General features: G+C 41.4%; 1 protein-coding gene across 1 annotated transcript in view; it reads left to right on the top strand.

Annotated features, from left to right (window-relative positions):
* Positions 1 to 4,621: 4,621 nt before the first annotated feature.
* RHOBTB1 (Rho related BTB domain containing 1) overlaps positions 4,622 to 21,901 on the top strand; it is a 50,488-nt gene continuing 33,208 nt past the window's right edge. Inside the window, exons 1-2 of the mRNA XM_057368389.1 lie at positions 4,622 to 4,886; positions 9,267 to 9,362. The gene's annotated coding sequence lies outside the window, so the exon portion shown is untranslated. The remainder of the gene's footprint in view (positions 4,887 to 9,266; positions 9,363 to 21,901) is intronic.

Genomic DNA, 21,901 nt, shown 5'->3' with positions numbered 1-21,901 from the left:
GGAAAGGAAAGGAAAGGAAAGGAAAGGAAAGGAAAGGAAAGGAAAGGAAAGGAAAGGAAAGGAAAGGAAAGGAAAGGAAAGGAAAGGAAAGGAAAATTTTGATAAGTTCTTGTCCTGTCTCAGTTTTACATCTGAACATAATGATGGATAAGCTTCAGACAATTTAATACTCTAAATTACTTCATGATCTTCTCTTTCTGCATCCATTTTGTGTAATTATGAAGTCATATAAGCTTTCCTTGCTAAATTTTGTGCTTTASAAAAGACTAGCTCAGTATGGCTAAACATATTCACTACATTTAATAAAACTGTGAAAATAAATGAATGGAAAGCTTTGTCTTTATCCTCCTTCCAGGGTGTTGTTGCTCTTTCCAGTGTTCTTTGGAGTGTATTCTTCGGAGGCTTGCCCAAGCTGGTTATAAGCCTTTTTTTTTTTTATAAAGAAAGAACTGTGCAAAGACATGATTTTGAGCTATGCTGGATAAACAGGAACTGTCCATCAAACCAGAGTTAACAAATGTTTATTTGCTAGAATCACTAGACCTCAGGAACTCTGCTGTCACTTCACTAATGATACTTCTGAGCCCAAAGCAATGGGAGATTCAAGCAGGTTTTTCAAAATCAGGAATGGACTCCCTTTGCATTTCTTTTGCATGTTACAGATTTGACATTTTCACAACCTATTTCTCCTCAGRCTAAAATATTTCACTGTTACAACAATCTGCCAGTGAAATCCTTCCTCTCTCAGTTTCCCAGTCAGTATCTTTACCCAGATAAACCTTTGCCAGTCTTACRTAGGTTTGTCTAATGTGAACACAATGTGATTCACAGTGGCAATTGCTTCAGTGTTTATAGGATTATTTTTATAACAGTCTATAAGGATGATGCAAACCTTCAGTAAAAGGTTATAGTGTGCCTCCTGATGTTCTATTCAGCTCTTGCTCTGCTGACAACTCCCACAGAAGTATGTACAATGTTTTAGGTGTGGACTTGCTAAACCCTCATAGGGAAGAACTAAAACATCTCACTACTCTGATTTGTTGTATTACATCTTAAGACTGCAATAAAGCCTTCTAAGGTTCTTAAAAGCCTCAGTAGCTAAATGACTGTGATTCTGATGTCTCTTAGGACAAAGAAGCAGCCTTCAAGGCAGTACAATCTTTGCCACACATAGATGTGGAGAACAGGAGCCCCAACACCAAATGAATGGGAAAAGGAATGTAAGCCAGTGCTGGCCACAGCCTGCTGGAGACTGTGGGCAGAACCAGAGAACACTCAGCAAGAAAATGCCACTATGAGGCCAATGTGGCAGTAAAGCACTACAGTAACCACAGTCATAATCCTAAGACAACAGAGGATAAAAGATTAAAAACCTCTCAATAAACTGTAGCATAATGAGCCATTGGCTTCCAGGTCTGTCTGGAAAGACCTCGGACTTGCTCATTGCCATATCCCCTATGACCTCTCATGTCACCACAGTTCATTTGGCAGAACTGAACACACGAACACTCCCTGTTCCACCACAGCACAAAGGTCTGTGCTCAATTCACTGCCACTGACACCTATTGCTTCAAGACACCGGTTGAAAGCAGCTGAGAGGAATTCCAGAAAGCTCAAACTCCACCTCCATCCTACAATAAGTAGTGAGTGCTGAAAAGTACAAACGCACATACTATCACAAAACAGATTTTGTTTAATTTTTCTGCAGAAAAAAATTACCTCTCTCTAATCTTTTATTCTTTAAGAACTCAGACATATAATGAAAGCCATGAGTCACCCGGAGCTACTACAGTCAGACTAACGTAACTGCAGCACAATAACAACAGTGCAGCAATGAAAAGACTGACAATCATAAACATTTTTGCCACCTTCATATCTTCTATGAATAAGGAGCAATCACAGTCATGACATCATGACTGGTATCAGTCTGTCTTATGTCTAGGTTCAAGAGACATTGTCATAAAAGTTTCACAATTGYTAGCCAACAATTACTCTTAACAGCAAAATTAATAAATTGTTTTGGCATCCATTCCTGGAAGTCTAGAACATAGCTTCTCCTCATCTATGCCATGTGCAGTTTGAAGGATAAAGGCCTGTAATTTTGCACTAAAATAAGCTCAATATTAAAAGCATAAATTATTTTTTGACAAATCAATAAGGATTGTAAATGAAAGTAGGTGGAAAGAGAGCAAGTGTTCTGTGAAGACCATTAGCTTTCCATACTACTGCCTCATTAATTTAAGGCTGAAATTGAATTATCGTACTTTAAAGAGCAGATGATTTACTAAATACTTGCCTTTTCCTTTTTCTGAATTAAACGTACAGTCTCAGAAGCCAAGGTATAATTTTAATGTAATGAAAATATTCTACACTCGGTAACTATAGAGCAGTGAAAAACCAAGAAAAACCAGGAAATCCTGCTTTGCTGGCATGAGAAAGTAAGTGAATAGGACTATCCTTAGCCTAGCAAAGTTTCCTCTYTGGTACAATTGAGAAGTTTGCTTGCGTTGGACCCAGTCTGGGATTAAACGCTGGAGCTCAATTTCCAAAACTGTCAGTCAAGAACCTTTCAAACAACCTAAATTCACTTTGAAGTGCTAAAGGAAATACACAAAATAGAATCAAGTCATTCAGTGCTCGCAAAACACAGCTAATTTAAAGCCAACTATATAACCTGTTGCGTAGGTGGGCTTTTATCTCATGTGGGTTTAGTTAACAGAGCTAAAAATGTTAGCCAATACAAGGTTGGAGGCTGTCCTCTGAACAGATGCAGATGATAACCCTTGTGAGCTCAGCTGTCTGCTCCAATTGCCTTGCAAATGATAGTGTGTTTCCAGCACAAATTACAGGAATTTAGACAGTTTGTTTGCACAGAGTGAAATTGCACAACTATACAATTCTGCACGCAAATACTGTGGAAGCACAGTGGAGGCTTCCTCATATTCCTCTGGGTTACCAGACCTTTGTATAAACTCTTCCTAAACAAAATAATTCTTCCATTTCTGGGGAGTAACCATGGCCTAGCAATCTTTTTTTTGCCCTTGGCACCACAAATGCAAAAAAGTTCATTATCTTTCTGTATTTATTTACAATCTTAACATTTAGCCAAGTTGCTGACACTTGCCACTGAGTGAGGGACTCACAATACCAAGTGTCATTTATTTTAAAGGCTCAGCTCCTGGAATCCTGTGACCACTCTCCCACATTTCTTTTACAAATGTAAAGCAGAGAGTATGTTAGCATTTAACAGTATTCTAGAGCTGATTTATGTGCTGAAGGCAGTCTGTCCATAGCAGCATGGAGTTCCATACAGGCTAATACCCCTTGCTGCACAGTTCAGCAYAATGATTCAGTATGCATGTATATTGACATTGCACTATTGCCACTGCATACAGCAGGCACATTTCAAGCTTCATGACTCCACGTGGAAGCACATGAAGTAAAAATCACTAAAAGAAGAAAGAAGATTCAATGAACCCTGCTTCTCTTGYGGTTTTCATGATCTGGGGGCAAGGTTCATTAGCTCTGCACAGACTGCCTGATCTCTGCCATTCAGATAGGAAAGCAGTTTGGCTGCAAGCCCAGCCTGCCTCTCTCTCTACCTGCAATACTGCCAGCTCCTGCTGTCCTTAGGCCCTGTATCTTAGCCCTTCGCCTTTCAGAAGGGCTGTGTCGTCAGAAACTCACCAAACCCAACATTAAACATCACTGATGTGAAGCACTGGCACAAGGGCTGAGTACCTGGCCCCCAGAGTCCTCCCAAATTGTCCTGAACAGCACAGGATGATCTAGGTGGAAAACTGAGTCCCAGACGCTGAGAAAGCAGAAAACTCCTTTAACACCAAGCTACTGACTGGGCTGCTCCTCAAATTTACCTAAGCATTTCAGCAATATGCTCTGCAACCCTTTTAAATGCCTTATCGTGCTGGACTACTTATGGTGTCCCACCATTGTTCTCATTAAAGACTTCTGTTACTGTATTATTGAGAGATCAGACATCCTGAGGACAGTGTAAATGGAAAGCATCCTGGGCGGAATACAGGCTTAACGTTGCTCTTTACCTACAATTCAGCATGAAAGTCCTGTGTGAGAAAACTGAGGGGAGYAGTGCGGTGGGATTTACTCTTCGGACGGCAATGTTAAACACAGGACTATTCATAGTCCAGGGAGAAACACACACCTTGATCGCACCGTCGGATTCAACATTTCATCGTGCGGATGCTCACGCGGAGCAGGAAGGATGCGGCTGAGGACCCCACCTCCCCACGTGCAGAGGCGATGCCATTGCGGCCGCKCCCCGCACGGGGCCCCGCAGGATTTCCTGCCTCCGCAGCCCCTCAATTCCTGGAAGCGATCTCTGCCGAGGGCAGGAAGGGCGAGCGAGCGCGGCGCCGCCGCCGGAGGCAGCCCCAGAGCCCGGTGAGGGGAGCGGAGACCCCCGGCCCCTCAGAGCAGCGCAGCGCGCGCACCGCCCCGCGCCCTTCTCCTCGCGCGCTTCCCGCCGCCCCGCGCGCGCGCGCTCGCGCTGCCGTAACGGCCGCGGCAGCAGCACCGCGTGCCGGGGCGCGCTCACGTGACGGCGCTGGTTGGCTGGAGCGCGCGCCCGCTCCGCTCCGCTCCGCTCCACGCCGGGCACGGCACGGCACGGCACGGCACGGCACGGCACGGCACGGCACGGCACGGCACGGCACAGTACAGTACAGCACAGCACGGCAAAGAACGGTACGGCTCGGCACAGCACATCAAAGAACGGCACGGCACGGTACAGAACAGCAGAGCAGGGCGGGACGGGACCGCACCCCACCCCACACAGACATCGCACCGCCCTCCGCACCCTGCTGAGCGTCACTCGTGTCCTGCTCGCAGCCGGTCCCTGTCCGCCTCAGGTGAGACGCTGCGGCCSCGGTGGCGGGAGGAAGGGCGCGGGACGGGCAGACATCGCCGCTGAGGGTGACCCGGCGGGGCCGGGCGCTGTGGGAAGCTGCGGCGGAGGAAGGAGCGGCGGGCGGGAGGGCGGCCGGGGCACCGCGGGGCTGGGAGCGGCGGGCCGGGGGCGCTCCTCGCTCCGGGGCAGCTCCTGACAGGCRCCCCCGGCTCCTGCCCCGGGAGGGTCTCGCCACCTGCCCGGCTCGTCCTGGTGTCCCGTTCCCTTCCGCGGTAAGGCCAAAAATGCTGACAGCTCACTTGGGTGTCAGGCGGTCCTGCTGCATCGCTCCTGAGCCGTTCCATACCGTTAGACGGGTTTATTGTTTCTCTGCTTCCTCACGGTGCGGGCAGTGCGCAGGGGTGTGTATCGCTACACCTGGCATGACTTTCGCTCGTGCAGATGGCTTCTTTACAAAATTCATCCCGGCTAACCHCTGTCAGTGAAAACTAGATGGGCAAAACTAAAATCTGTTTGTATTTAACTCTCTGGATATTGTTTTGGCACATTTGCCACAGAAATGAAACTTTCTTCTCATATAGMATTTCCAGGCACTCTCTGAATGCACTTTGTTTAAAAAGCAATTTGCTGAATTAACGTAGCATGCACAAAGATAACTTGAGTTGACGTACTAGCAGACTACCATCTATCTCGTGAGCAAAAATGGAATATTCCTGCCCTTAGGTTCCTTTTTAATCTTAAATTATTAATGGTTCTCTGCATTACAAGAATGAAATTTGTAATTGGTACAGAGTGCAAATGCATGTAGAGAGCTGGATATAAGAGGAGCTGATTATAAAGAAGGACATGCCTCCCAAAAAGACCTAGCAGGAAAATAAAGTTTAAGAGCCCCTTCTTTTCAGTTGTTGAGAACCTCTGGGGAGACGCAGTGGGCCATACCCAGCTCAACTCTTTTGCAGCTCTCAAAAAAAAAGGAATGAGAAAAGTGAAAAACTTTTCCCTASTTAGGGAGCATAGGAAATTGAGCTTTAGGGTTACTTGCACTTTTGTTTAGCAGCTGTTTAAACTGAGTTGTTGTGGGTGCTCCTAAAATAATCATAGTAGCCCTTTTTCTTTTAGGAGAAAAGAACCTGATTGACAACTTCACACCGAATGTTGTCATTTGTACTTAGTTAAATAGAAATATTTGTATCACATGTCATCATACTGTTGTTTGTGTAAGTTAAATAGAAATATTTGTATCACATGTCATCATACTGTTGTTTGTGTAATCAATACAGGAAAAAAGTTTCTTTCTCCCTGAAATGACCCTTGAAAAAAGCATGCTTGCCTAAACTGAAGTAGAAAGGGCAAAACACTTGCATTTACTATGGGTTCTACAACATTAAAGGCTTGAAAACACATTGAGAGGAAAAGTTGGTTTAGGTATCAATGGGAAGTAACATTTCTACCCTCTGTTCAACCATGTAATTTAGAGCAAGTGAGGTGTGTCATAGTAAAGATTACAACAGTGAACTGAGATTCTGCTCTTTCTTTTGCGTAAACTTCTTCCGGTATTTGAACTTGTAAAGGCAAATTTTGAAGCGAGGCCATATTAAGCAAGGAAGAAACATTAGGCTTAAAAGCAGTTTTCTCAAAGGTTGTTGAAGAGATTTGGGGCAGATGTACTGTGAATGTGTGGTGYTACAGAAACTGAAACCAGTGCACAGAAATGATGAGCTAGTAAAGRAACTTGTAAAGAACTTGAGAGGATAAAATTCTGCAATATTGTTMGTTTGRTAATAATAATAAAARCCCCAAACAAACCAAACAAAGCAGGGATGGGGGAAAGACTGGATCAGTTTAGGCTTGCGAACAGCCCAGAGGTGAAGCTCAGGTGGTTTTGAGGGGAAAACTGGGCTGAGTTTTGAGTTTTTTGTAGCGTCAGTGTGTTAGAGGAGGTCTTGTCCGTCAAAAAGAGGCTTCTAGACCAGATTAGACATGATTGTTGGCCACAAGGAGTCATCCAGAGAGCCCAGTGTTCCACCTGGCCTCTTCTGCATTCCTTCTGCRCCTGGTTTGCCTTGCAAATGTTTCACCTGCCAGCCTGCAGCAGGTGTTCCTGCTCCTCACCTCCCTGCCTATTTAAAGCAAATTCCCCACTTTGGAGAATTAGACCATATAAGTACATCCCTCCCTGAATTAGTCTGYGTTCCAGCTGGTTTTATTTCCCCTCAGCCTGGGGTGACCTTGCTGCGTGTCCTGCGCACAGTGTCATGGTGTGCTTGCTGCTGTGGGTGAGCATGAGCTCAGGTAATTCCTGCCTGGATGCCGAGCAGATGGGAGAGAAAGGAACTTCACTGCATGGCCAGAACTTACTGTGAGAGTCACTCAGAGCCAGCTCTCCTCTCGGCTGTGAGCTCCTCAAGACTCTCATAAGGAAAGTGAATGTAACATTTAGCTGCTCTATTCTTCAGAGTGCAGATCATCACAGAGAGAGAAGATTTGCTTCCACTACCATGGTACAGAAGCTGTTTATATTTTGGAGTTGTAATTGGGCAGAACAGTGCTTATTAAGAATTAAGCCTTTGTTTTGTGGGCCCAWCTATCTTTAGAACCAGAAAGTGAAAGACTGAGGGGCAGGGAGATGAAGGCCATAGACTTTTATCTGTGAAGTGGAACTTTGAGGCTTATGCTTTAGTAATGATGAAAATCAGGTTTAGCTACATTTCTATCTGCTTACATTCTTCAAACAACTGGTCTGAAGTTTACAGTGTAACAATTAAAAAATTTCTCAGTAAGCAGGAGAGTCTCAATGTGGCCTTTAATAGGACARTAATGTAAATGATTAATGATTGATGAAAAAGAACTGTGAATGAGCTTGTGCAAGGGCTTTGCGTGTCTGTTTGAGAGTAAGAAGGATCTTGATGTATCCTTGGAGGCYGTATCTGTAGATTTTAATGAGGGCGAAACAGAGAAAGGCTGTTAGAAGTGAATGAGATCTCAGTGAAATAAAAACAGAGAGTTCTCTGGGTTTATGATCAGATAAACCAGATCCAGTTTTTTTTTAGTTTGGTTTTGTTGAAAAGGGATGTTCTGAAAGAAGCTGCAGGTAACGTCTAATCTGCCATCAACATTCAGGAAACAGTTATGAGTGCTACAGTATTACATGAGGAACTGTTTAAAACAGTTTTAGAACCGTGAGTGTGCTAATGTCACTAATTAGTAATTTGGGGTTTTTTTTCATTGTGGGTTAAGGCTGTTGTTWGTAGGGCTCACAAAGGGAGCTATAGGGGCCTGCTTTGGAGGAATTAAGGGCAAACATGGTAGAAAAGATGGTGAGAAGATCCTCTGCAGTTGCAACTCCATGAAATGTGGCAATTCAGGGAGACTGATATGTCTTTGCCCCTAAAATGCTTATTGAYAAGCAGCAAAGGGAAGGGCAGGGTTGTAGAGGATGTAAATAAACATCATGGCTCTAGCTYTAGTGTCAATGTCTGTGGCTTGCCTACTCCACAAAGGTGGAATGAAGTGCTACTTCATCTTCTATGTTTGATCTCTCTGTCATATTGTTCTGGGTGTCTACGGAAGGTGGGAATTTCTGTGAGAAATTAACTTCAGTCCTAAATTCAATTCCAAAATGATCATGATACAAAGGAAGAAATGCCTAGGAAAACTAAGTGGGCCACTTCTCTGTTCAGCTGAGGACTGTTCTTCTGCTATTCAAGCTAGCATGAGCCTCTGAAACCTACTTGTGTCACTGAGCATTGCTTTTAGGGCAGCATCTGAGGTGAAATCAATCTTGCTCCCACCTTTGGTTCTTGGAAAACCTCCTCCTTGCTTCTGGATGGGAACCAAGCCACAATAATGCAGGCATTTACCAAACCCAATGAACGACAGTGATAATTTAATTCGTTACCGAAGGGGGAAGCAAAACAGAATTCCCAGCTCATGTGACATTAGGCTGATAGCTCATATTTTAAACACTTGTCACCTTCTTGAAGGTGGGCAATATGACCCTGCTGAGAGCCTAAGAGAGGAGCTGGTTAACTGGGATACAGCAGTGTTGGGTTCTGACACCTAAGATGGGGTTGGCTTTTTTTTGGATCTAAATCCAGAAGGAAATTAAAGAACAAGCTTCATTTGACAGAGTTGTGTCGATCTTTAGTCATGCTCAAAAGCTCATCTGCTTACCCATGGTTTCTTCAGTGCAAAGAATGTTTTAGTGAAGATATGCAGTTTACCTGTTTGAAACTTTGAAAGACGGTTTCATTGACCAAGCAGGCCTGTTTTACAATATTAATGGATCATAGAAGATGTAGTTGCTGTTGCATGTGTTGTGATTTGAGGTTGAAAACAGTAAGGTTTATTCTCTTTTTTTTTTTCCTTCTTTCCTCCTTAGGAGTGTCACAGTAGGAGAAAGACATGAAGTATTTTTAATGAAATTCTGCTTTTGATCAAGCTGCTAAAAATGGATGTGAACATTTTCTCCTGTGAGGTAAGTATCAACAGGGAAAAGTAAAAGAAAATCTGATTTGTTTCACTTAGTGCTGCCTAAGTATCACCATTGCTCTTCTGTCCAGCAGCTTTTGGTCAAGTATTTTAGAGTTATAGCATCTATGTCTTGACAAACTTTGTACAAAAGTCTTAACTGAAAAGTCCTGAAATTAATAATTTCATTTACAGGAGTAGTCAGCTTTGTTCTGATATTCCAGCAGATAAAAACAAATGTCTAAAGGCTTGGTGTTGCAGAGTTGGTAATGAGCAGCCTCTGCACAGAGTAGCTTTTGACCCAGTGTCAAGCTTTTTTTTTTTTTTTTTCAACACATCAAAGAAACGGAAGCTGCTAAGTCTGATTTTCAAGAGTGAATACTTACACAGAGCAACTGCAGGTGCAGGAAATGAGTGAGATCCTAGGATGAACAAAGAGTTTGAACCACAAATGTGTAGGTACTTTTCCATCCATCCAGGCAGCTTTCTGAGTTCCTGCTCTGTGCAGCCTAGGGAAAAGTGGGGCTGTTGCCAGCCTGAGTTACAGGTGTGTATTTCTATTGCTTTTGTCATRTATCACAGCCAGATCTTCACAGTTCCTGCAGTAAGCATGTAAGCCTGCAAAACCAAGCACATGTCCTTAATTTAGGATTATGGGAAAATTCAGGTTGTAAAGAACCTCAGGAGATCTTGGAGTCAAACCCTCTGCTCAGAATTCGGAGTAGTCAACAAAATTAGGTCATTTTCACCCACTGGCCTTCTCTGTCTCTTACATGTTCCGAAGCATTGACAAAAGATGTATTTATATCTTGCCACATGTATTAAATATACATTATAATAATGCTGACAGGAGMATAGCATGCTACTAAAATTTATCAGATGGGAGAATGTTTTAATTAAGACAGGACTGCACAGGAATGGTCTGTTTCTCTGACCAAAGGAAGCAATAAATCTCTGATGTGTTCATTCCTTGCAATTGCAAATGAAACCTCCACAGGTCAGCTATCACAGTGACATGCTGSCAGAATTTTGAAGATGGGTTCCCTGCAAGAATTACCCCTTCCCAGGCATCTCTGGAGAATCTATTTATTTACTTCCTCCTGTAAGCAAAATTGCTTTCTCATAATAAAAGGAAGGGAAGTGAACAACRTTGCTTATCCTGTCTGAAACATGTTACTGAAACATTTCCTCTGAAGTATAAATATTTGTTCATGGGAAAACATAGTGACAATGTGAATAAAAATAAGCATCTTGTCAGGAAGCTTAGGGAGCAATCTCTCCCCTGGGCTCTAAAAGTAAATACAAACCAAGTATCCCTCCTTCCCCTGTCATTATGTACTACCAAACAGAAAGTTTTGTGAGCCCTAGAAAGAATTAGTTCCACTGTTTTGGCCAAGGAGGGTTATACAACGAAGGGGTTAATGCTGTCAGGAGAAAGACATTTTAGCATTCAGAGCCTCATGGGAGGGTCAGTGAAGTGAAGAGACACTTGGTTTACTTTGGATTTATGCTTATCTCAATGTGCTTTGAATTGATCCCTCAAAATWGGTAATTTAATAGCTTTAATAGTTACATTAGTAACTTAATGAGCCCCTTTCAGTACATCATCAAAGACAAACATATACTTTGTGAATAAAAATAGCAGTAATTTTATAGGTAATGCAGTTCCTGAGAGCCAGTATACAATATTACATATATTCAAGTTGTGATTGTTGTGAATTAACTCCAGCCAGGAGCTGAGTACCCTACAGCTGCTTACTTATGTACCCCCAGTACATAAGASGGGAAGAGAATTGGCAAAAAGGTAAATCCTGTGGGCTAAGAACTGTTTAATTATTGAAATAAGATATAATAATCATTGGAATGAAARGAAAGACAAAAGAGAGAGACAAAACCCCAGAGAAAGAAGCGGTGCACARTACAGTGGCTCAGCATGTGTTGACTGAGCAGCAGTTGGCAGCTCCCAGCTGACTCCTGCCATTAACATTCTGGGCGTGACATTTTAGGGTATGGAATATCCTTTGGGCCAGTTTGGGTCACCTGTCCTGGCCACGCTCCCCCTCAGGTTCTTGTGTCCCTGCTCACTGGCAGAGYAKGAGGCACTGAAACCTCCTCGATTCAGAGTGAGCACTACCAGGCAACACCTACAACATCAGTGTAACACCAGCATTTTCATAGAGTCCAAACCACAGCACTGTGCCAGCAACTGGATGAAAATTGTTCCAGCTGAAACCAGGACAGTGATGTTATGAATTATTTAATATGCACTGACTGATYTCACCATCAAAAAGTACCTCTTGAGGGAAATGGCACACCCAAGAACCCCAATATCTCTTTTCACCTCTGCTTCTGCTGTCAAGTCTCAATTTCCCTGTTTTTAAATTAATTTCTGAGTTACATGGATAGCTCATGTAGTTAAATGACAGAACAATATTCTCAGGAACTTGGAGTTTCCACACCAGTTCCTGTTGCTTCTGTGATTTGGTCTCACTTCTTAAAGAGAATATATCTGCAGGTCTGGAGAAAAACTTGTGGATTSGTGYGTRCTTGAGTCAGAAAATGCTGCATCTCTGGAAGGTGTGTCTTTGTGGAGGAGTTATTTACTCCTTAATATCCCAGTCATAGCTTATTTGCTTATGGGCTTCTGTGTCCCTTGGGGCATTGCGAGACAAGTAGTAGTAAATTTAGCTCCCTGGGTAAAGAAGCTGCTGCTCTCTCAGAGATTACTGTCTTCACAGCCAGTGGAATAAAATAGCTACGTGTGTGATCACCTCTCCGCTGCAATCTGGCACTTGAATTTAGCTGACAATTCAGATAGGTAACTACAAAGGTCTGGACTATGCAAAGCCAGCAGACCTATGTGTGTGTCCAACAGTAACCTTCAGCAGAGTTAAACCTGTCAGAGGAAATTTTAAATTTTAAAGCTACTTGAASTAGTTCTTCTCAAGCTTATGATTGCTTAGGACTAGAGTTCAGAGACGTGAGGGACTGCCTTGTGGGGTGGTTCAGGTGTGAGTGGAAGGGCAGTGTTGCTGTTCTTTGCTTTTGATCTYTGTAATTAAATTTGTGTTCTCTAGTGCTGTTTATCATACTGTTGAAACCCATRTTTCTAACTTCATCATGGGATTTCTTGTGCTTTACATAAAGGAAAATGAATGAATGATTTTCACAACACCTATGCAGAATCAGGAGCAATTTGTTACTGTTAGGTGGGAAAGGAAGAAAGCACTTCYGAAATGTCCATTAATTCAGGGAGCTTAAGCATCAAGGTACCCAACATAAGAAATCCAGTTGTGATGTAAAAGCAGTGCTGTTAGGCCAGAGCATTCTCGTGCCTGCTGGAATTACCTGTCTCTCACACTTCTGGAAGCAAGGGCCTAGCACCCTCCAAATGAAGATTTGCAATGACAAAAACATAGCATGGTAATAGTGCTTGAACTTTAGTAACTTCTTGTTTTCACCACTTTGTCAGTGGTGAAAAGTGTTCCTTCATGGGCTCCTAGACGTGCCCAGCATGGGGCAGGTGTTGCAGTAACTGTCCTGAGCAACAGGTACAGGTTACACTGGAGATGGATGGACATGTGGCTCTTGTGGCTGTCCATGTTTCAGTTCTTGATTTATGGCTATTGCTTAACTCTTGAGCTTCTTGAATTTGGCTCTTGTATTTCAGAGACATAGAACTGCCATGTGAGCTTTTGACAATAATGTAGATTATTGGTCATTAAATACAGAAGAATGTTTCAAAAAACACTTTCCAGTCCTCTAAGGAAAATACTGTGGGTCAGGCTTTTCTTGAGGCAATCTGACTATCCATTGAATTTCAGAAGGGCTGAAGTTTGTTCTTTTCATCATCTTTTCCTTGTGTGTTTTCAGCAGTACTTTCCACTGCCAACACTATAATTAAGGATCTTCCAACATTTCTCTTACAATAAGGGTACAATAGTATTGTAGCTGTAGATCTGAATTTCAGCTARAAGCCTAATGTAAAAAGTTGGAATGGTGGAGAAATGCTTATCCTCTGCAACAGATGCAGATTGATGACATTTTATTGGCAACTGCTTCTGTAAATAATTCATATATTTTCCTGCAAAAATATTTTGGGGATGAGGTGTGGGAGGAATTCAGTTCTCTTGAGAATTTTATAGTGCTGCAAAAWGCACCCTGCTCTAACAATTTTGCCAATAGGTATGGAAGTAAATAAGATTAATACCTTTGTATTTCTTCTCTTCTACGTTAACCCAGGAAAAAAACGCTTGCCTGACTTAGAAAAGACTGTAAAAAAGTTTTAAAATAAAATTCTACATGTCTTGCTACTTTATTGAAAGAGGAGAAAAACCCTGCTAGTAGAATTAATAATGCTTTGACAATATGACTTTCAAGCAATGAGTGGATGAGGAATTTCAAGGCACTGGGATATATTTGATTTTGTTAAAKCTCCTCGAATGCCTGATTAACTTCAAAACCACTACTGCTGGTTCTGGTTTGKTTTTAATTTTACAAAGGTATATTCTGTTCCTGACATATTTAAATGCTGCAGTTATCAGTGTATGTGTAATTAGAAAGTGATGTCTTTTTCTCAGTGCTTTGCAAATTGCACATTACACACAGACTCCTTCAAGCCCTCTGATTTGTGTCTCATTTGTAGTTCAAGCCTGTAACAATGCTACTTTGGCAGTCCTGGAAGTAGTGTCYTACATCCTCTGTGGAAACTGCAAATATGTGCAAGAAATATGTGATTTCATGGTTGATAGTTTTTGAATGGTAGCATTTAAAAGAACAGAATCCTTCTTGGTAACTCTTCCTAATAAGCATAATTAGGGGAGCCTCATCAAGCAGCCTGTGGTGAGACATGCAAACTGTCTTTATTGCTGCTTCTTAGACTCTGAATCACTCGTGTGTGTTCTCTGGTATGGATCACTTCTGTGCATTCCTCTGAAATTTCTGCAGTTACCATTATCCTTCAGCTAAACCTTTTTGCTRGAATTTATAGGAAGTGTTTCAGAGTGTGACAGATATCCATCCGAACCAGCCCTGATAATATTCTATCTKCATGTGATTTATGGCTTTAACTCACTGGGGAAACAAAAAAGTGATAATCTAGATTTGTTTAGACATACTGAAGTAAACCACTAAAATATATGAGGGGTGTTTGGACAGTAGAAACCTTGTGTTGATATAATCCAGTCTAACACACTGAATTTGTTCTGTTGCAAAAATGCAGGCTTTGTTTCTGYTAGTGTGTCTATATCATATCAGTAAACTGGTGTTAGTTTACTGGAAAAAAACTTTCTCTTGCAAAAAATGAGGTGTTCCAAGGTATAGAATATGGAGAATATAACAGAGTTTGAATTTTGGTCTTGAATGAGTAAAATCCTACAGTGTTGTTACTGTGCAGATTCACACTGTTGAAAATAACTGAAGAATTGTACTGTAATCTTGGCGGGGGGATTGTAATCCAACTAAGTACAGGCCTTGAACAACCTAGTGAAAAAATATCTAAGTTACAGATGCTTCATTCATTTATGTTTAGTTTCAGCTATTTCAAGTTACCATATTTCTAAGACAGGCATGTAGCAACTGATTCTATGGACTTTTTCTTCTTGACTTCCTCCCTGAATTGTAGCCCAGAGGAGTCACTGGAAGCCTTTCCTCAACAGTTTCAGTAGGATTTGTATCAGGCTCTTAAAACCATAATTGGGTCTTACTTTCATGTCCAGCTTGCTATGGGACAGAGGTGCAGAAGAGTAAGTTGTAGCTAATGAGGCTGTTTATCTAAGATCAGTGATGATGAGATTAAGCTGCCTTTGATTCTTCTATTCAATCCTGCTCTGTTGGATCTCTGTAAAGATCAGAATATGGCTGTTGGCTGCTGTTCTTAAATATAAGCAGTGATTCAGAAACCAATAACACCAGGCTTTGGCAMCCGGAGAAAGGCAAGAAAAATCCACTTTGTTTCTCTTCCCCTCACCACCCCTACCTTACATTTCCCAGTTCCTGTAACGAGGCCTGTGTTGAACACTTGTTCTCATCATTTCTTTATGGCACCAATATAAACAACTCAGAGCAGGGCTGGCATATTGTTGCAGAGATCTCTGTGTATTGCTCCTGTCAAATTCCTGCAATCTTTGACCAATATTTCAGCYTCTGAAATTTGGTCTGCATTTTGTATCCTCCTGTGTATAAATCTGCTAGGGTTTTAATAGGTGATTTATGCAATCCTCAAAAGGCAGGGGGAGCATTTATAATGCTTGGAAGAATAAAGGCTGATCCATTTATATATGGTTTTTAAAGCTCAGTCGCTCAGATCAAGAGTAAGAAGCAAAGACTGCAGATGTCATTGAAAACCTCCTGTAGCTGTAGTATAAAGAGGTTTCATGTCTCTTTGAAACTCAGTRCTCAGAGACAAGTGAATTTTGACTGATCTACATAGAGGAGAGATGGAGACTGACAGCTAGCCACAAGGTCAGACAGACAGACAGAAAATCTTCCCCAGCTGACTGTTTGCTGCGACTCTTATTTCATTCCACAAAGGAGTTCTTTCCATTCCATTAACATCTGATTAGATGGCAGAAACATTTTAAGAAGCTCTGAACAGTTATGCAGATGCCAGCACTATTACTTCCAGATTCATTCCCTTGCCAAACAGCAAAATGACACAGTCAAAAAGAAATCCTCCTACCAGTCAAATTTTCCTATTTAGTTTTTGTTTGGAACTGTTTTTGTAAGCTGATTAAATCTTTTGTATCCATGTTGTAGTTTTGAGGAGCTAGAAGTGYGGAATATAGCAAATACAAGCTGTTGCAAAATTGCTCCCATTAGAAAAGATTACACATGTGATACAAAACTCTGCCATAGAACCAATTCTTAACACAGCCTTTTCCTCTCTGGGTTGTGAATGCAGTGAGCCATAACTCTGCCACTTCTTCCCATGGGAGACTCTTACATAAYTGCTCAGCTGTTTCTCTTGCTGTTCTTCTTATTAAGCCAAAATTTTATTTTGCTTAATTGTATCCTGGTACACCTAACTTTGCAAACTGAGAATGTTGAAGTGAATCCACGCCCTTTTAAGAGCAGACCRTGTCCTCTGTAGAAAGAGAAGTGCAGGAGCAAAGGCAATATGAGAGTTTAAGGGGTGATCWGAGAGATCTGACAGCACAGGTGAACGGGCTGGGACATACCTGGCTCAGCTGAGCAGGGCTTGGTCCTGAGGCTGAGGGCAGCGATTATTCCCCTCTCTCAGCACTTGGGAGGCAGCTGCTGAGGAACTGTGCTCGGTTTCAGGCTTCACAGTTCCCATGAGAGGTTGACCAGCTGAAGAGAGTGCAACCAAGGGATGTGAATACTGAGAGGAACTGAAACAGGAGATGTACACAGAGACACTGAGGGAGCTGCTTACCTGGCCTGGAGAATGTTAGGAGGGCATGTAATTACTGCCTCAGGTACTCACCAGGGGTTATGGGGAAACCAGATCCTCTCACAGTGGTGCAACAAAAGGCAGAACACACAAGTAGCTGCAAGGTGGGTGTAACGAAAAACATTTTCTCACTGATTGTAAAAAAAGCCATTTTCATAGTGAGTGAGTAAGCAATGGGACAGGTGGATTGGAGATTGTGGACTGACTGTCCGTGATCTGACAAGTTTTAAAGTTAGCTGTGCTTTGAGGAAAAGGTTGGACTAGATGACCTCTGAAGGACTCTTCCCACCTAAATTGTTATTCTGTTGTGGAGTGAGGTAGAGAGAATCAGGGTCTTGTAATTAACARATTAAATAGGCAAGTAGGGAAATGCAAAAACCAATATCCTACCCATAATTAGACTGAAAACTAAAGCATTGTTGATATATAACCCTCTGAAAAAAAAGTGGATATTTAATTTTTATTCCAAATTATAAGTATTGGCACTTTCCTTCTCTAGATGGCTCCTTTCCTGTTTACTCAGCTGTTCRAAATGTATGCCTCTATTAAGCCTTCTACATCCCTCTTCTACTGAAAAAGAATGGAGAGATATAATTCATAGGGCAAACCACTGGTGCTATATATCATTCACAAAATGCTCTAATAAAATCTGGTGCACTGCGGGCTTCTTAAGCCACGATGGTCTGGCACTATATTTAGCATTCAATGAGTAATTGAAAAAAAAACCCTAACAAATAAATGCACAGTGGTCTGTGTTGGTGTCTGACGAAACACAGTGAAAGTATCATTGTGTGTGAAATGTGTCCATCTCTGAGCATTAATACAAATGTGGGATTGTAGGGAAAGAGATGCAGCTGGATCAATTTGCAATTCTCATTTGGCTGAGAATAGGTGTTGATGTCACTAAATAGAGACACGTTACGTCAAATGCTAACCAAAGAGAAGAACGGGCTGGGCTCAATGTACAATAGCTTTGAAAAGAAAGCTAATTAGGAGTGCATGAGCATTTGGCAAGGGTACACTGCAGCCCTGAATACGAACCTTTTAATACAAAAATTGTATTGACGGGAAATGAGCTAAATTTTATTTCAATGTTTATAAAATATGTTCTTAATAATTTCATTCAAGGCATTTGTTCTCTTTATGATTTTTTAATGGATAAAATCTAATGAAATATATCCTAATCCATTACAAAAGTAGTTAGAAATTTTGATCTGCCCACATCATTGAAGTCTCTAAGCCTAATTGTGGGAGACAAGTAGACTTCAATGACAAGAGCTGAGTACTTCTGATATTTTAATTCATATGCTGCCAGTTGGCTGAGACTACATACATCACATACAGTGGGTGGACAGGGAAGTCCATAACTAAGTACCACATTTCCTCATTTTGGTTGTACAACATTCACTCATGTTCTCTCTGTATTGTTGAAAGCAAATTTGATGGATTGTGGAGAGCACCTTCTGTCCCTATGAGATTTTTGTATGCAATGTGGAACCCATACAGGACAATTTAACTTACTTTGTTTTACCTAATTCCTTGTGCATTTAAATTATTTCCACTAACAMTTTTTTAACCTAAATATGCTCTTGAAGTCTTCTGATATGAAAGGCCCCTGCATTCAAGAATAAGCAAGAGAGAGAAACTGTAGTTTGTCCTGTGCTGTTGGGTTTTGGTTTTGGACAATCCCAGGCAGTGTCTGCAATGTCAGAACTGCCGTCTTTTAGTGAACAAGCTCAGTGCTGTAATTGTCCATACTGAATGTTGTTGGTGTAACTTGTCATAGAAAACTGCATTTGTGCTTGAGTGTTACTACAAGAAACAGGGGGGAAATAATCTCGGTTGTCCTGAACTAAAAGCTTGTCTGGGTCCTCAGAGGGAGCAAAAGACCACATCTCCATATTTTTAGGTTGGTTTTTGTTTGGTTTTTTTTTTTTTTTAAAGCAGACCATACCTAGACCTCTAACACAGGGAAGAACCTCTTGCTTCCACATGRCCCTTGAATCTGGGATGTAGGTTTTCTCAGAAGGCTGATAAACAGAAGTGTAAAATCTAAACCCCAGAGTTACCATGCTTAGACTGTCAATCTTCTGCAGATCCAGCTGACTCAGATTGTGATGGGATGGTAACAAGCATGGGCTAGTGCATTTCCTCCCCTTCCAGAAGAGTTTTGCCAAAGAAGCTGAACCAAGTGCTTGTAGTCCCTTCTTCCTGAGTTTCCCATTATCCTTGCCTGGTATTTTTTCAGCCTGTCTCCTCCTGAGCTCTGGAGTCTGGGGAGTGCAGCGGATGGAAGGGCCTGAGGGCACTGAGCTTCAGTGTTTCTGAGCTGGTAGAAAGTTCCTTMAGGAGTTGGGCTAACACTGCGTGTCGGAGCAGCCTCTGGAGTTAAACCAGCTCTGGAGCTCCAGGAGTAGAAAGGTTATTTGTAAACTCAGTTACTGTTTATGCACAGCTGATGCTCTCTCCTGGTGTCTTTTAATCATCTGAGAAATATAGTCTTGAAACCAAAAGGTTAGTTTAGCCCCAGAGTAACAAATAATACATTGGAGCATATGGGGGTATACATTTACATTTGCACTTTCAAATACACTTTGTAATTTAGCAAAACTAAGATAATTCTAAGTAGAATTCTCCATGGGAATGAATGCATTTTTTAGTTGTTATTTTAGTCTCTTTTTTTTATCCAGTTGTTCTCTCAGTTTTGAGATAAGTGTTTAAAGCATATAACTGAGCTGCAGTGACGGAGCTCTCTTGGCAGCCCATAAACATGTTTTGGAAAGCTGTATTGACTTGGCAAAAGCAGACTCTGTAGTTAAATGCTACCGTGGTCCAATGCCATGTCCTTTAGGATTGCTTGCAAAGACAGAGCTTATTCCCTTCTCCCTTTCTCTCTAGCTGTTATTCCTCCCTGCATACAAACAAATGAAAATGAGAAATCCAAGCTGGCTACCTGGAATACTTAAACATCTAATTGAGTAAAAATTTACTRTTCATGTATTTTTAATGCTTATGCAAAGTCAGTGGGGATACTTGTGGTTCATTAGTGTGCTTTCTTGTACCAAAGCCTAGAAACTGTCAGTTGCTCTGCACCCTATTAGAGATGCATTCCAACCACTTCTCAAGGTGTCACTCAAGTTTATGGTCAAAGCTCAACTGTTTGTTTAAAAAGTTTGGGAAAACGTAAATACTCTTCAATACAGGATTATACATCAAAGAATAGAGAACTTCTAGTTGTCCTGGAGTTGTATTTTGTACTTTGCTAGAAAAGCTGCAATCTGAATTATGTAAGGAGTTTTACAGTTGTGGTGGGAAAGCACTGAATGGTGAATATTGCTGTAGATGGTCATTAAAATGGAAATGATATAGTAGCATGTATCTTTTTTCCACAGCAGCAGAAGCCTTTATCACCCTTTGATGAAAYAGGAAAAAAGAGAGAAACTTGAGATCTTTTCTTTATCCCCATCAAAAGCAAAGCCCTCTTGTTCTTTTTCCCATTTTAACCACCTGACTAATCTTTGTCATYGCTGTATTCTGCTAAATTTACTATTGTGCTCTAAAAATAACACTTTCTTCCTGTCCTCTTACTTTTTTTTTTCTGTTTAAAAGGTCTGTAAAGAGCTGGCAATCAGATCTAAAGGTTTTTGGTTTTTTTTATTGGCTTGGATTTGGTGTTTTTTTTAATTGCATTCCAATACTTSTTGAGTCACTATCATGGCACGTCTGGTTGTATCAGTTTTCTCTTACATGATGCTAACTTACYTCTTCTCACATTAWCACTCACTGTTTGCAGCAGTGATASTCTATGTATTTTTAATAGAGATGTGGTTCTAGCTCTGATTTGTCTTCACAAAGGTATCATTTGACCGTAGAATAAAGGTACCAATAAGAAATCTAAAATTGCCATACTGAAGAAGTTCAGTGAAAGGAATAACTTTCCTATCACACTGCTTTGCTCAGCCTCCTGAATTGAGTGGGATGAACCTGAGTTTTTTTGTTTTCCTAAAAATTGTATGTCTGAGAAACAAGTAGATATATGGGGTTGTTCTCACACAGAATGAAAATTTTTAGCCCCCATTTATGGAGAAAAGGAGCTCCCATAGAACTTGAAATTTAAAAAACAGAAGGTAATTATACTATACATTTTAACTCTGTTGACTTTTTCTTTACTTTTTGTTGCCTACRTGATCAACTTGATGTTTCTTTTCTTGTAAGTAAATGTCTGAGAGAGAGCTGTTTTCATTTCTGATATGTCTTCTCCATCCAAACTGTGCAAAGCTGGGAGACTAACACTTAATATTTGCCATGATGCACGTTGTTTTTCTGCTCCTAATATCCTCCTTTGATATGAAGTTGCAAGCTGTAATTTGTCCTGACACAGATGTACTCAACTGAAAATTGTTGCAGTCTGACCTGGTTAATGTAAGTTTGGCTTCTGGGTATTTGAAAAATGTAAGTAATTGACTATAACCAAATGCAGTTGGATACAGTTAACCTGTTACTGGTACAGTTAACTGTTATTGTAAGTGGTGTTTTAAGCAAGTTTGTAATGTTTTTCAGCAAATTACKGTGTAAGGTGTGAGGCCAGGTTGCTGTAAGAGAATATTTTTTGAATAGTGACTATTTTAAATAGTCAGAGCTATGTCAAAACCTGCCCTCAGCTGCTGCAGTTGTGCCCATGCCCCTTACTGGTTAGTGACAGCTTTATTGATGTCAAGTGATACACGGAGAGCCAGGGACCGCTGTTTTAGCAGGGAGCCAGGACTGTAACACACAGGGCCTTGAGCTGTTTTCACTGATTTGAGAACACCGAGTCTAGATGGTCACTGCAAGAGAAGGGGAGGTTGTGGTTTAATTGTGATTTGTGTGTTTTACAARAAGGCTTCAAACAGTGAAAATGGAGAGAAGTAATTTCAAAAGCTGTCAGCATTACCTGCAGTTAAGAAATCGCACACCGATTTTAGGGCATCATCCAGGGAGGCCTTCAGCACCTTTGCACTGTGGATTCATTTACAGTATTTATAGTGTATAAGTATAAAGAGTGCGTGTGGGGGGCATTGCTTTGTTTTTAAGTGGTTTCGTGTGCGAGCTTTTCCCGTGCGAGGCCGTGGTAGAAAGCCCGCGCTGCGGGC

The sequence above is a fragment of the Malurus melanocephalus genome, unplaced genomic scaffold (genome assembly GCF_030028575.1).
Source record: "Malurus melanocephalus ecotype Western Australia unplaced genomic scaffold, MMel_1.1 scaffold_91, whole genome shotgun sequence".
NCBI lineage: Eukaryota > Metazoa > Chordata > Aves > Passeriformes > Maluridae > Malurus > Malurus melanocephalus.
This window is presented reverse-complemented; position numbering and strand designations above follow the sequence as displayed.